This window comes from Hylobates moloch, unplaced genomic scaffold, assembly GCF_009828535.3.
Source record: "Hylobates moloch isolate HMO894 unplaced genomic scaffold, HMol_V3 SCAFFOLD_10, whole genome shotgun sequence".
Classification (NCBI taxonomy): Eukaryota; Metazoa; Chordata; class Mammalia; order Primates; family Hylobatidae; genus Hylobates; species Hylobates moloch.
This window is the reverse complement of record NW_026652285.1, coordinates 38020790-38037906: the sequence shown is the minus strand read 5'-3', so window position 1 is coordinate 38037906 and position 17117 is coordinate 38020790.

Genomic DNA, 17117 nt, shown 5'->3' with positions numbered 1-17117 from the left:
TATTATTTATTCTTAGAATTTTGAAAGAAAATTTTAAGATATTTCAGATAAGGGAAATAAACTTCTATCACATTGTTGATAAGTATCTTATTCTCTCTTTTTAGAACTCTTATTAAATAGAATAATTCTCCATATATCTTAATATTTTACATAATTTTCTTTTGCTTTGGACTCTAGGGATTATTTTCCCAAGTTAATTTGTGATTATTAATTAGGTGTATAATTTTGATTATATTATATGAGTCATTTTTAATTTTTATAATATTTTTAACTCAAAATAAATATTTCCCATGCTTCTTTACTTCTTGTTTTACAGACTTAGTAACTATTTATATCTTCCTAAGAATCCTCACTAAACTTTTTAAAGTTTTATATTATGCCTGTAAGTCAGTTTTGCTGTTTGCACACCTTGCACTTTCTTTATTGAATAGTTTTATTTCCTCTCCTAAATTGTCAAGTGGTCAGAGTTGTTCATTCACAGTTTTAAATAGTCATGCTGCTCAGTAGAGATTGCTGCTCTGTTTTCTGTGAGGTGTGTGGGTCTGATTTCCCAATATTTCATTCTCCTGGATGAGAATAAAAAGTGGGTTTTGTGTGAGTTTGCAGAACATGCCAACTAGTAGGTTCTGCTTAAGTGTGTTACGTTGCAGACAAGTTGGGCACTGAACTATTTTCAAAATAAGAAGGTGAGTAGTACTTCAGTAAATTTCTTTTATGAACATATCTTTTTTTTTTCTTTTTTTCTTTGGAAGGTCTAGCTGTGCTCTCTTTCTTCAGGTCTTAATTCCTCAGTGAGAGACCTTCTTGTGGGTACAGTCAATGCTTTTAGAAAGAAAATGTCTATGCCATGTTAACATAGGTCTAGCTTTTAAGAATTTTTATTATTTTTACTCAGTATTTGCTGTATAATGAGAGTTCTTTTTCCTCTTGTGAAGTTTGCTCCAGCTTGTGTTGTAGGTTTTGGGGGATGATGCTTTTGGTTCACTTTTGATCTAATCTCATTTGCATCACATATTCTGGAAATTCTTTAATTTTCTGGCTCACTAGTGGTGCCTTTTCATATTATGAAAATATATTTTATCATAGGAGAGGAGGTTCAGCATGCCATCATATCATCTGCACAGTTAATCTATAAGAAATCATTTTTAACTGCTTTTTTTTTAGTCAAGAAACTGAAGAAACTGGCTCTCTGACATATTTTTGAAGTGATTGAGCAGTAATTTGACTTGAGTTTCTCTGCTACCATGTCAAGATCTTTCATTTCTAACCAGGGATGGTCTTAACATTCAACTCTATTTAATTCTATTGAGTCAACAAAACATATTCTAAATGACAGTACTGTACAAGCTCTGAAAATACAGAGATGGCCACATAATATGCAAATTATAAAAGCAAACCTACTCATATATAGATTATAAGGCTTAATCATTTTCTCAACCTATTTAATACTTGTCAGAGACAATTTCTGACAAGGAGGTAAGTGCAATAAAAAGTAGCATTATTAATAAGTAAAATGCATGAAAATATAGTTAGGAAAATGAATGGGCTTGCTTAACTGTATAATTTGTGTTTTGACTATACTGTTTAAGTAAATAATATTTTGAAAGCTCCATGAAATGTGATATCTTAGAGATCACCTGTCTGCCAGTCTTCAGCTTTAGAGAAAATGTAAGGAAGTTAAGACTTCCTCTATGACCTCTATGACATATATTTAAAGGCATATCCAGGTGTACTCTGTAATTTACTTCTCCTAAGCTCCTTTTCTTAATGGAGTGGGAGGATGGGAAGACTTTTAGTCACTTAATTCTCCCAGTTTCTTTTAGGGAAATTTTCCTTTGGTTTTATGGGAACACAGTACCTCAATATTAGTATCAGGAAAAAATGTGCCTTCTTCAATGTAGGCACATTTTACCTATTGCAGATTCAAATTGCATATCAGTGGAACACCAATATGCAAGTGCCACAGAAATAATTGTTGCAGACAAGATCCATTAATGTATGTGAAAAGTAGCGAGAGAAAGCTTGAGAACAGGTTATTAATATAGTCCTCAAAGTATCTCTCCAAAGATATTTATTAATTACAAATGGAAAGATAGTAACCTAGCAAACACCATTCTAATTGATGATCAAATTTAACATCACCACTAATATGACATATTGATACTATGGATTTTTGATATGATACATTGAAAATGACATATTGTCATTTCTGTTATATATGCCAAATATGTATAAAAGCTCAGTTCAATAATGAAGAAACATAAAACAGACCCATATTGAAGGACATTTTATGAAATAATTAGTTGTACCATTCATAGATGTCAATCATAAAAACGATACAGAAAAACCCATTAAAAAGTGGTCAAAGAACATGAAAAGACACTTTTCAAAAGAAGAGTGCATGCAGCCAACAATCAAATGAAAAATTTCAATATCATTGATCATTAGAAAAATGCAAATCAAAACCACAATGAGATCCCATCTCACAGCAGTCAGAATGGCTATTATTAAAAAGTCCAAAAATAATAGACACTGGCAAGGTTGTGGAGAAAAAGGCATGCTTATACACTGTTGGGAATGTAAATTAGTTCAGCCATTGGGGAAGACAGTATGATGATTCCTCAAAGACCTAAAGACTGAAATAACCATTCGACCCAGCAATCCCATTGATTGAATATATACCCAAAGGAATATAAATCATTCCATTATAAAGACACATGCATGTGTATGTTCATTGCAGCGCTATTCACAATTGCAAAGACATAGAATCAGCTTAAATACCCATCAGCGATAGACTGGAAAAAGAAAATGTGGTACATATACACCATGGAATCCTATGCAGCCATAAAAAGAATGAGATCAGGGACCGGGCACGGTGGTTTACTCCTGTAATCTCAGCACTTTGGGAGGCTGAGGCGGGCGTATCACAAGGTCAGGAGATCAAGACAATCCTGGCTAACACAGTGAAACCCTGTCTCTACTAAAAATACAAAAAATTAACTGGGCATGGTGGTGGACACCTGTAATCCCAACTGCTCGGGAGGCTGAGGCAGGAGAATGGCGTGAACCCAGGAATCAGAGGTTGTAGTGAGCTCCGATCGTGCCACTGTACTCCAGCCTGGGTGACAGAGCGAGACTCCATCTCAAAAAATAAGAATGAGATCATGTTCTTTACAGGAACATGGATGGAGCGGGAGGCCATTATTCTTAGCGAAGTAGTGCAGGAACAGAAAACCAAATACTGCATGTTTTCACTTATAAGTGGAAGCCAAAAGATGAGAACACATGGATGAAGAGAGGGGAACAACACACACTGGGGCCTATGGGACATTGGAGGATGGGATAAGGGAGGGGATCAGGAAAAATAACTAATGTGTACTAGGCTTAATACCCAAGTGATGAAATAATTTGTACAACAAACCCCCATGACACAAGTTTACCTATGTAACAAACCTGCACATGTGCCCCTGAACTTACATAAATAAATGAATAAAATACATAAAGACAGACTAAGAAATTGTTGCTGGCTGGGTGCAGTGGCTTATGCCAATAATTCCAGCACTTTGGGAGGATGAGGGGGTTGGGTCACTTGAAACTCAAGAATTCAAGACTAGCCTGGGAAACATGAAGAAACCCTGTGTCTACAAACAATTAAAAAAAACATAGCTGTGTGTGGTGGTGTGTGCCCATAGTCCCAGCTACTTGGGAGGCTGAGGTGGGAGGATCAGTTGCGCACAGGAGGCAGAGGTTGCAGTTCGCTGAGTTCACGCCACTGCACTCCATTCCTCCAGCTTAGCAAGACATAAAGAAAGGAAAGAGGGAGGGAGGGGAGGGAAGGAAGGGAGGGAGGGAGGGAAGGGAGGGAAGGAAGGGAGGGAGGGAGGGAAGGGAGGGAGGGAGAGTGGGTTCCAGATTGGAATTGGAAGAGACTAAAAAGACTAAAGAAAAATTTCAAAAAGCAAAAAAATGCAACATTGAATCCTGGATTGGATCTTAAGCCAGAAAGACGGCATTAGCAGAAAATCTGGTAAAATTTGAATATGATCTATAGTTAAGAGTATTGTATAAATGCTAATTACCTGGTATTGATAGTGTACTATGTCAGATGTTAATACTGGCAGAACCTGATGAGAGATATGTAGGAACCTCTGTACTGTTTCTGCAACTTTTCTTAGTCTAACACTTTCAAAATTAGAAGTTTACAAAATCATTTTAGCATAAGAATACCGATTTTGAGTAATCCACTTTCTCCACATATCTCTTAAAATCTCATTGAGGCCAGGCACAGTTGTTTATGTCTGTAATTCCAACACTTTGGGAGGCTGAGACGGTGAGACGGGAGAATTGCTTGAGCTCTGGAATTGGATACTAGCCTGAGCAATGTAGGGAGACACTTTCTCTCTTTCTCTCTCTCTCTCTATATATATATGTGTATATATATTTGTATATATGTATATATGTGTATATATATGTATATATATAATCAGCATCCTGAAGTTGTTTGGTGGTATCTCACTGTGTTTTTGATTTGCATTTCCCTCATATTTAGTGATGTTGAGCATTTTCTTCATGCGTCTATAGGCAATTTTCATATCTTCTTTGGAGAAATGTCTAACCAAATATTCTTTTCCATTTTAATTGTTTTTCCCCCATTCTAGTTCAATAACGAGAGCTTTACTCTTTGAACCAAAACATGAGAATAGGTAAGGAACAGGAGAGATATGATTGAAAACTTTGGTCTCAATCCAGTATGTAAATCTGCTGTTATTCCCTAGGGATTACTATATCATCCTTGAAATAATAGGTAACGAAGACTCTACGGGTGATGGGGAAATGGCAACATCTGGAAGCCCCAGACCCCAGTCAGAACAGACGGCTGCTTCCCAAGGGATATAAAAGTAACCGCTTTCCTTAAATAAGCCATCTGTCTGAATAAAATAATTTTCACCAATTAATAAAGAAGGAATGTGAAGGGCTGAGAAATGTCTAAGCTCTAAAAACAGGAAGGATGAAAGAACTAAAATTTGCCCAATTATGAAAAGACACCATTCCAAGATATTTATGTTGAATATAAGACAGGACTTATTTTAGTTGCCCTTTCTGAAACATTCTGTGGACTAGCTGAACTGGTAAAAAAGCAAATCAATATATGAAATTAGTCTGTGATAACAAATTTGACTTACTTTACAGCAATGTATATGATCATTGATCACCAATACCAAATCAGGTAGAATAAAGCAGCTCATATGCTCTTGTAATAAAATAAGCTCTGACTTGTTGAACTGGTGGTAAATTCAGTCAAGTAGGTAATTTTATTGTATTTTTGTGTTGTTTCGTTATTCTAACATTGGTTAAGCCCCTACCTACTGCTCATTAGCTGTCTTCCTCAAGTCTAAGCTCCAACCATATCGAAACATTTATAGTTCCACTGGCCAGACTGTTCTAAACTAACAAGCCCATGAAGATGCTGGTGTCAGCCCTAACAGACCTACAGTTTGACAAATTGGCAAACATTGCTTATTCTCCAGGTTCTAGCTCAGGCATCTTCTTTGTGAAGAATTATTTTATCACCCAAAAAAGCTGATGGTGTCATCTTAGCTTCCTCATTGTTTCTGATATGCATTAATAGTGCAGCATACTTCTCACTGAACTTACTCATTGCAAAAGGTTGATTCCCATATTAATATGTGGCTACATGGGGAAACAGACTGTTTCCCACTCATCTCTGAGGAGTAGCCCTGTTTTTGAAAATAAAACTTAAAAACAAAAAGCCTGTTAATGAATAAAACATTTTGAAACTACTAATGACAAAATAAGGCTTAGCTTTAAAAAATTATATTGATGATTATTTTGATAAACCTTTAATTCTTTGTTGCTTAATATACAAAGCTAGGAATAAAATTAAGTAGTCTCAATTTTCAAGCAACTAGCAAAAATATTTAATGTCTGGATACAGAGGTTCTGAGATTTGCAAATCTGATTCTTTGGATTTAGGATTGGTGTAAATTAAATAGAATTTGCTGTGATCTGTAACCCAACTTTAAACCTGGAAATTCATAGGATTCAGAAATGTTGGTTCGGTATCCATACCCATAGCTTTGTATTTCATAGTTAAAAAAATGCTCCCAAAGAGACTGATCTAATTTCTTAGTTTTATTAACTATTCTCAATCACACAAAATTGAAAAATCTAATATCCATTTCCTCTGGCTTAGCGGCAAGCTTAAAATATTTCTTCCTCTTCCCCACCCAAGTCTCCTGGGGTCAGACACATAGGGTAGAATGATATGCTATAGTCAAAGCTTGCATAAAAGTAACAATGGTATGTACACAGCAAAACTCACATTTTTCCTGGCAAAAAAAAAAAATCATAGAAAGGAATCAGTTCTTGATGAGGTGATCTGTCTGAATCTATAAGCCTGGGTAGATTTTTAAAAAGGCTGCTCAGTGCAAGTTTGTTAGTTCTTTATAAAAACATAAATTGTATATATGTATATATATGATGAAGATGGGCTGTCACTTTTTTCTAGATTATCCTTAACTTTTATCCATTAGTCTCAGTTCTTTCATATTTCCTTACCTCATTTTTTCTCAGTAATTTTCTGAGTAGCGAGACTTTGCTCTTGGCAGCCCTTAATAATATTGCTTAAGGAAGGAAGTGTTTAGAATGAATTTTATGTTTGCTTATTTTATCCTAGTAGGAAAGTACTTTTGTATCCTATTCCTCGCCTAGTGTCCTTAGTGTTGCATTCTCCCTCAGTTGATGGATTGTCTCCTGTCTGCAATCACTAACCACAGTGTCTTTTAGTCTTGGATCTTGCACGTTAACTCAAGCTGTCTCCTTGTCTGGTCCTCTTAATTTAAATGCTTGTCTCCTTGCCTTTCAGTCTAATAGCTCGTTTCTTCTCCTCCCCTATTATCCAGCATTGTTTCTCCATTATATCACTTGCCATTTCCAGGATGACATATTTTACTTCAGATCATAGCTCATTTAGTCTTTTCTCCTGCTGGTATGCTAATGGCATCTCAAGCTAATCATTAATTTCCACCCTGTGGTTTCAGTAATTCCTTCCATGCTAAATCTTGCATAGGAAAATTGTTTTAGATTTGGCACCTTAACTTCATCTAAGAAAAAAAATGAACCAGAGGATGCTGAGTTACTGCCAGATGCCCCTCTGGTCAATGGGGGCTTTATTGCTCACCTAGCTAAAGGCTTCTAAAGGGGGTAGAAAAATAAAAGGCACAGGAGTGACTTTAAATCTGCTGCTTTATGTGTGTTTAATCAATGTCTTTTGGAAATAAATAGAAAACATTCTGTAAAATTATTGTTTCTGTGACCTTGCAAATAACTATATGTTATGGGGGTACAAAAGATAAAGCATCAACAGAGTTGAAAAAAATAATAAAATGTTAGTGCTTGAAGCATCTTCTGAGATCAAGTTCAAGCTCTTCATTTTTACAGATGAAAGGACTGAGGTCCATGGAGCTTAAAAGATTTGCCATGGGTCACACATTCACTTACATGAGGTTTATTAGCAGGAAATACAGGCCCCGTGGCTAAGGTTAAATTGCAGTGCCTGAGATAAGAGAATAAACAACTAGCTCCAGATTCTTAGCCAAATCCATTTCTCTCTTCCTATCTTGAATTCATCTAGGGCACAGCACATGTATGCCTAGGTATTCTCCCTAGGCATACATTGTGATTCAGTACAACCTACTCAAGCTCCTTGCACAAAGTACCTCCCCCATCAACAAGTAACTACCACTATTGTGACACGGTTTGCCTTTGGAGAGCAACCCAGAGAAGAATAGCAGCAGAATACAGCAGAATATGAAGGCTGGCTCCCAGTCACTAGTCCAGGGAGTCCTAGAGCACTGGGTCATGGAGTCCAGTCTAGAAGGGGAGATGCAGGCTCTGGGCTCTCTCTCTCTCCCCTCACATATTTAGATGATATATTTTGATATAATAAAATTTCCTAGTTTTACTATTTTTTCTCTAACTCATTGTTTTTGTCTCCGTCTTTCAAAATGTTGGATACCCACAAATCTTCCTTCCCCACCACATACACATGGACATGAATGTCGCATTTTATGTTACATTTCATATCTAAGTACAGGACACTAATATACTGATAGAAGCTCTGTGTTGGTTGGGGAAAGAAGATTGTCAACTGGTGGTTTTCTATGCAGAAAGATCAAATAGGCAGATGGCAGACCCATCTATTTACTTGAGGGACTTCTAAATAAGAGCGTATATGAATCTTTCCTACTAGGTTTATCCAGTGTCTTCATAGCAGGATCCATCTATCTCATGCTTGGAGTGTATACATTTGGGTGCCAGAATTCTAGAAGTTTAATCGTGTTCCAGGGGGTTGGAAGTCCTACCATCCCATAACCTGAATTTCACTTAATGCTTTTTTTGGGGGGAGGGGTGGTGCAGCTCTCTCTCATTCTGAAGTGGCCAGTGGCCAGGGTCTTTGATTCAATTTTCTCCGTTCCTTGGTAAACAACGTATATTTGGGAATACTTACTGGGATGCATAGAATGAGGAAGCAAATTGGGGATGTATCTATTTCACAGCATACTTTGGTTTTTTGTTTTTTGTTTTTGAGATGGAGTCTCACTCTGTCACACAGGCTGGAGTGCAGAGGTGCGATCTCGGCTCTCTGCAATCTCCGCCTTCTGGGTTCAAGCGATTCTCCTGCCTCAGCCTCCTGGCTAGCTGGGACTACAGGTGCGTGCCTCCATACCCCGCTATTTTTTTGTATTTTTAGTAGAGATGGGGTTTCACCATGTTAGCCAGGATGATCTCTATCTCCTGACCTCGTAATCCACCCACCTCGGCCTCCCAAAGTGTTGGGATTACAGGCGTGAGCCACCGTGCTGGCTCATACTTTTGATCAAGTCTTCTGATTTTAACCCCAGATGTAATGTACAGTCTCCATTTCCACACATACAACCCACCACATAACATCAGTGCCTGTTATTTCTGAATCTTTTCAAAGTTCTGTTATTTGTTAATACTCTTGCTATTCATTTGCATTGTCCTCCGCAGGCACTTGACAATCAGCTTTCTGAATCTGCTAATGCCTCATCCACATTCCATTAAAAATTTGTTCATATCTTTTATCCACTATATTTTCTTCTCCTGTTCTCTTTGTAATGGTAAATATGCAATTTGAAAATCTTTGTTTTCATTATTAAATTTTCAGAAGGCAGCAGAGCATTAGCCTGTTTCCATGCTGACCATCAGATGCCCTCTAAGTGGAATAAGTAGAAGAAGGATTTAATATACATTATTAATTATTTTGTGGCTTACAAAGTCACGGAAAAGGCTACAGAAGCAGCTCTTGATGAGCTCCCTGAGCAACAATGCTGAACAAGACCACTGAGGAGGATGCTAAGTCTGTGATGTTGGGGATACTAGAGACTTATGAAACCACCATCATTATTGCTGACTCCAGGACCACACTGTGTCTGCCATGAACTGGTCCAAGAAAACATTTTCCCCATATCTCTGCACAGCCATGAAACTAGGTTCTTGAATTTGGATTCTGATACAGCTCATAGAGACCATGCTTACTAGCGGGAGCTTAACTCTGCTTTGTAATTTTTTTTTTTTGCCTTTGAACTCCAATGCTGGTTATTTTGGGATGTTTTAATCTAGATAATAATCTAAACTGTAATGAAATCTTGGAAATTTGGCTTTTAGCTTGCCATTTACCAATATGCAGTGAGGAATATTGCAAGGTTATTGGAATGGAATTGAATGAGCTATTTTCCCCATGTTTAACAGAAAATTTTTTACTGATATGGCTTGGCTGTGTTCTCACCCAAATATCACATTGAATTTTAATAATCTCCACTTTTCAATGATGGGGGCTGGTGGAGTTAATTGAATCACGGGGACTATTTTCCTCATACTGTTCTCCTGGTAGTGAATTATTCTCATGAGATCTGATGGTTTTATAAATGGAAGTTCCCCTGCACAAGCTCTCTTGCCTGCCGCCATGTAAGGTGTGTCTTTTCTCCTCCTCTGCCTTCTGCCATGATTATGAGGCTTCCTGAGCCATGTGGACTGTGAGTCCATTAAATCTCTTTTCTTTATAAATTAGCCAGTCTCAAGTATGTCTTTATTAGTATCATGAGAATGGACTAATACAGTAAATTGGTATTGCAGAGATTGGGGTGCTGCTGTAAAGATATCTGAAAATGTGGAAGTGACTTTGGAATGGTATAACAGGCAAAGGTTGGAACAATTTGCAGGGCTCAGAAGAAGACAGGAAAATGTGGAAAATTTTGAAACTTCCAAGATACTTACAGCACTCAGAAGACAGAAAGATGTGGGAAAGTTTGGAATGTCCTAGAGACTTCTTCTTGCTGATAGTGACAGGGACAATAAATTCCAGGCCAAGGTGACTCAGATAGAGATGAGGAACTTTCTGGGAACTGGAGTAAGGTCACTCTTGCTATGCAAAGAGACTGGTGGCATTTTGCCCCTGCCATAGAAATCTGTGGAACTTTGAACTTGAGAGTGATGATTTAAGGTATCCGGTGGAAGAAATTTCTAAGCAGCAAAGCATTCAAGAGAAAGCAGAGCATAAAAGTTTGGAAAATTTGCAGCCTGATGATGCAATAGAAAAGAAAAAACCCATTTTCTGGGGAGAAATTCAAGCCTGCTCCAGAAATTTGTGTAAGTAACAAGGAGTGGAATGTTAATCACCAAGACAATGGGGAAAATGTCTCCAGAGCATGTAAGAGACCTTCACAGCAGCCCCACCTATCATAGGCCCAGAGGTCTAGGAGCTAAAAATGGTTTCATGTGGCAGGCCCAAGGCCCCCTTGCTGTGTACAGCCCAGGGACTTGGTGCCCTGCATCCCAGCAACTCCAGCCATGGTTAAAAGAGACCAAGGTGTGGCTCAGGCAGTTGTTTCAGAGGGTGAAAGCCCCAAGTCTTGGCGGCTTCCACATGGTGTTGAGCCTGCAAGGCACAGAAGTCAAGAATTGAAGTTTGGGAACCTCCCCCTAGATTTCAGAGGATGTATGGAAATGTTTAGATGTCCAGGCAGAAGTTTGCTACAGGAGCAGGGCCCTCATGAAGAACCTCTGCTATGGCAGTGCAGAAGGGAAATGTGGTGTTGTAGCCCCCCTCACAGAGTCCCCACTGGGGCACTGCCTAGTGGAAATGTGCAAAGAGAGCCAATGTCCTCCAGACCTCAGAATGGTTGATCCACTGACAGCTTGCACCACATGCCTGAAAAAGCCAGACATTCAATGCCAGCCCAAGAAAGCAGTTGGGAGGGAGGCTATACACTGCAAAGCCATGGAGCAGAACTATCCAAGACCATGGGAATCCACCTCTTGCATCAGCATGACTTGAATGTAAGACATGAAGTCAAAGGAGATTATTTTGAAACTTTAAGGTTTAATGACTACCCTACTGGATTTCAGACTTTCAAGGGGCCTATATAGCCCCTTTATTTTGGCCAATTCCTCCCATTTGGGAGGAGTGTATTTACTCAATGCCTGTACCCCCATTGTGTCTAGGAAGTAACTAACTTACTTTTGATTTTGCAGGCTCATAGGGAGAAGAGATTTGCCTTGTCTCAGTTGAAACTTTGGACTGCAGACATTTGAGTTAATGCTGAAAGGAGTTAAGAATTTAGGGGACGGTTGGGAAGTCATTGTTGGTTTTGAAATGTGAGGACATGAGATTTGGGAGAGTCAAAGGGTGGAATGATACGGTTTGGTGTGTTTACACCCAAATATCACCTTGAATTGTAATAATCCCCATGTGTCAAAGATGGGGCCAGCTGGACATAATTGAATCATGGGGGGTTTCCTCCATACTTCTCTCATGGGCATGAATAAGTCTCATGAGATCTGATGGTTTTATAGATGGGAGTTCCCCTGCACAAACTCTCTTGCCTGCCACCATGTAATATGTCCCTTCCTTCATCTCCCACCATGATTATGAGGCCTCCCCAGCCATGTGTAACTGTGAGTCCACTAAACCTCTTTCCTTTATAAGTTACCCAGTCTTGGGTATGTCTTTATTAGTAGCACAAGAACAGACAAATACACTTACTATATATTTTCTATAGATTCAGATGTGTAAATATCAATGGTCCTCAACTAGGGGCAGTTTTTCCCCTGGGGACATTTGTCCACATTTTTGAGTGTCACAATTGGGATTTAGTATTGGCTTCTAATAGGCAAGGATGTTACTAAACACACTACAATGTATAGGACAGCCTCCAATAACAAAAAATTATCTGGTCCAAAATATCAATGGTAGTGAACTTAAGAAACCCTAATATAGGTTGGAGATAGTTTTTCTTCTCTCAACACTTTCAATGTTCTCTACTTTTAAATTGCATCTTTCCTGAGGAAAAGTCAGAAATAATTTTTTGTTTGTTTGTTTGTTTTTATCCCACTTAGTTTTCTCTGAGCTTCCTGGATCTGTGGTTTGGTGTCTGACAGTAATCTGGGAAAATTCTCAGTCATTACTGCTTCAAATATTGCTTCGTTCAGTTTTCTTCTTAGATTCCCATTACACATATATTAACACTTTTTATAGTTGTCCCACAGTTCTTGAATATTCTGTTGTTTTTGTCAGTCGTTTTTCAGTTTTGAAATTTTCCATTCCTATATCTGCAAGCTCAGAGATTCTATCCTCGGCCATGTCCCGTCTACTACTGAGCATACAAGAAGCATTCTACATTTCTGTTGCAGTGTTTTTGATCTCTAACCCTTCTTTTCAAATTCATTCATATAATTCCCATCTCTCTGCTTACCTTTTCCATCTCTTTTTGCACGTCATCTACTTTTCACATTCATGCCCTTAGCATATTATAATAGGTTTTATTTTTTACATTCCTAATCAGATTAATCCGAACATTCCTGCTATATCTGATTCTGGTTTTGATGCTTGTTTAGTCTCTTCAAATTGTGTTTTCTTGCTTTCTCATATGCTGTGTAATTTTTTGTCAAAATTCAGACAAGATGTACTGGCTAAAAGGAAATGCAGTGAATAGGCCATTAAGTGATGTAGTGGTAAGGTATGGAGGGAGCAACAGCATTTTATAGTCAAATGATTAGGTGTCAGCCTTTTCGTGAGCCCGTGCCCCTGGACTATGAATTTTATCAGTAGTTCTTAGTTCCCCCATCCCTCTTAAATGGGACAGAGAGGCTAGAAGGAGTTAAGCATTTCCCTTTCCCTAGGTAGGTTAGGTTTTGACAAAACAATTTCTCCTGAAGACAGGAAGAACAGAACGCTGTGACTCATTCCAAATTGGCTTATTTTCCCTTCTCCCTGCCTGAAGCACAAGAAGATTTTTCTCTCATCTTCATTGTCAGAACTTGGCCACACCCTTAAAGGTAAAACTCGCAAGAGTGTGAGGGTCCTGCTATGACGGGATCACTCCCCTTGAGTTTAACTCTCAGACTTGTCCACACCCAGCCTCCAGCAATTTATAATTACTATTCAGGTTTTCTGACACCAACTCTGGTTCCCTTAGAGGTTTCTGCTCATGGGACTCTTTTCCAGTAAATTGTAATTTTCTGTATCTGCCTGTCTGTCTTTCCCTCTTCATTTTCATTCATCTTTCTTAACATGTTATTTATTTGCTTGATCAGAACTATTGCAACTGTTTTATTATGACTTCCCCTGCCTTCAAAACTTCTGTTCTCCTTGTAACTTTCTACATGGGTGTTGTCATTTACCATTTCCCTTCATAAAGACCTCAGTTTTTTCTCTCGTTATTGTTATATTTGTCATATAAAGAATGACAAAGCCAGCATTTAGACATCAGTCTCAGTTCCCATGTCCAAGGCAGGTATCTGTGATTATTAACAGTAGTGTTTCTAGCTGATCCTAACTATGACCTCAGACTTCCTCCTAACATTATAATCCATGTAGCCACTACAAATTGACTGAAGTCTGTATGAAGATGAAACCTATCGTGTTGTCTTTAACCAGAGAACTGCTACATTTCTAATAGGTGCTTATCTCTCACTGGATATTTTCATATTCAGGAACAACATGAGAGATCATTTGAGACTTAAAGAATGGAGTTTGATACTTAGGAATAACTCATAACCGAGTGTTCTTTCAAGATACTTTACTGTGATTGTGCAACTCCAACAACTTAAGTCACAAGGCCCGACTAGTAACTAACCATATTCTGTTTTTCTTATTTTCCTAAAATAGAGTTTGCTGGAACCTGACATTTAAGGGACAGCCTTATATGTACTATTGTTAATAAACCATAGGATGGTACCTAAATGTAAGTGGGCATTGCTAAATGGAAAACAATTAAAAAATAAAGAGATTGTTCCAGGATATGGCAATCAGGAGAGCAATTAGGGAAAACTTAAAAAAAAATAGAAAAGAGAAATAAAGAACTTTGATTTTGGATAAGTTTAAATGAAAGAGATGGCAAGACAAAGTGAAGGAGATTATTTCAGAATAAGTCAAATGACCACAGATAATTAGCTGTGGTTTGTCATAGGGATGGACAAATAAAGTTGGGTTTTAACAAGAATGTGAAAATGTCATCAAATTGACATTGAATAAAATGAGTATCAGGAAAGAATACAAAGACCAGAGGAAAAGATACATAATATTGAGTCAGGATTCTTAATGGAAACTTAATTTCTAAACACATGAGAGAAAAAAAATGAGTTAGCAATGTGAAGAGACTAATGGGCCTACAAGGAGAATAAGAGAAGTAATATGAAGAAGCTGGACTTAGAGAAACTGAAATGAGAGTATTTGGTATTATGAGGAAATTATCCAATACTTTCAGGAGAAAGATGATTTATCAAACAGAAGATTTCTTCAGCAATACATTTAAATTAATTTTATGTGTTTCAGTTTCTGAATTTTCTGTAGATTCTGAGGAAAACATTTTCAATTTGAATAACATTTTTAGAAAAAAGTCATACTTTCAGTATTTTTAAAAAATGTTTTTCAATATCATAGGACCAGTAAGAAAGATTTCTTTCCATTAGCTGTAGATATGACATTTGAACCTAAACTAACTGCTAGTCATCAATGCCATAGCCAGATGCAGAATCAGCACCCAATAGACCAGCAGTATCTTTGAATGAAATATCCGTGTTCACCTTTCACAATGTTAACGGCTCTAGACTCATGAGATTCTTGAGCCTAGCCTAGCCCTGCAATTCGTTCAACTGTTACTACTTTTAAAGATTTCATGAGGAAAAGTTAAAATTTCCCAAAGTACAACAGCATAATGATTTTGAAACCCTATCCGCTGAGAGTTGATGGCCCAATAGTTAAGGTTCAATTAATCCATTTAGAGTCTGTGTATTCCTTTCAAGAAATCAGAGGCAGTTGTGTACTTAAGCAAGTACACTTGTGTGTATCTATTTTTTATTCCAACATTTCACACTATGTATATCCATGTTTCCATTTTAACTTTCATAGAACTTTTCAGTAGTATAGGAGAAGTTAGATAAAAGCAAGAGTGATTACTCAGAGCTTCATGAAGATGGAATCATCTAAAACTTATATTTGTGCTAAAATGATAGGGAGCATATGGCATAAACAATCAAAGAGAAAAGAACTGCATTTCAAAGCCTAGTAGATTTAGATATCACCCAACTAAAATTAGTATTAGCAGTACCACATAATTTTTATATGCTTATAGATCTTTGTAAGTTCTATAAGAAGTTTGTGTATTTTCAAACGAGAAAAATAAGTAATCCAAGAGAAAAATAATTACTTTCAATGAAATAATAGGATCTGATGAAGGATCACAGGAACGTGAAAGCTTAGACTTAAGGCAAGAAATAACTGGACTTCCAGCACTGTCTCCTTGACAGTCAATTCTGCTTGGTTTTAATAGCTGGCACAGCCCCAGCAATTTACATGAGAAAAGTCAAATTATCCTTCTGTGGTATTTCCTATACTTAATCTAGTAGTTCATTATCAAATAACAAACACCCTTATTGGATTACCATGAGTAGCCATAATATTTTGTTTTCTTTGAGTTGTGATGTTGGAAGGTGAGAATGATAATTGTATTTTTGTATGGAACTTAGCTTAGGTTCATATCTGCATTTTTATGGATTAAACTATCATATATGTCAGTCCCCAAAAAAGTAAAACGAACGAAGTTTATACAATGACCCAAAAATATTATCCTAAAAACATAGAAAATGTTGGTATCATTTTTCTAGATCAAAATTTAACCACCTATTTTATTAATGTTTACAATATTTCTTTCTGAAGCATGTTTTAGTAATGCCTCTTAAATTAGCTGGAACTATAAAATTTAATTCCAAAATAAATATCAAATCTATCAAATTATCTTCATGTCCACTATCACCCTATTCTAAACCACCATCACCTCTCTTCTGAACTAATATAGTACCTTATTAAGTTCTCAACCTGCTCCTAAGCTTACCATTCTTTTATTTATTCTTCACAATATAAACAGAGTAAACTTTTTAAAAGATGTAAATCAGGATAAATCAGACCACTGCTTAAGATTGTTCAGTGACTCTTCAATGCAATTAATATAAAATTCAAAGACTATCATCCTCTAATATTTTCTATATTGTCTACCCAAACTTCAGGCCACTGTCCAGCCCCCTTGACCATTGTAAATTAGAGTAATGTCAGCTCCTAACACTGAAATCACTTTTTAAAAAATAGTGTCATTGTTGTCAGTTTTTTTTTTGAGGGAGGGATGTTAAATAAATAAAAATCGTTTATTATTTTTAACTATATTTTAAGTTCTAGGGTACATGTGCACAATGTGCAGATTTGTTACATATGTATACATGTGCCATGTTGGTGTGCTGCACCCATTAACTCATCATTTACATTAGATATATCTCCTAATGCTATCCCTCCCCCCTCCCCCCACCCCACAACAGGCCCCGGTGTGTGGTGTTCCCCTTCCTGTGTTGTCAGTTTTATCTCATCCTAACAACTCTTCTTATTGTGTCTTGACAGCTGTTTTTTTATTATTATCCTCTGGGCCTCCCCTTTAATGTCAGCTCCTTGGAAAATCCTTATCTATTAACATAGAGTTCTTTTTACAAGCTTCTTTGGTACTCTTTATCACAGCATTTTGTTTTAC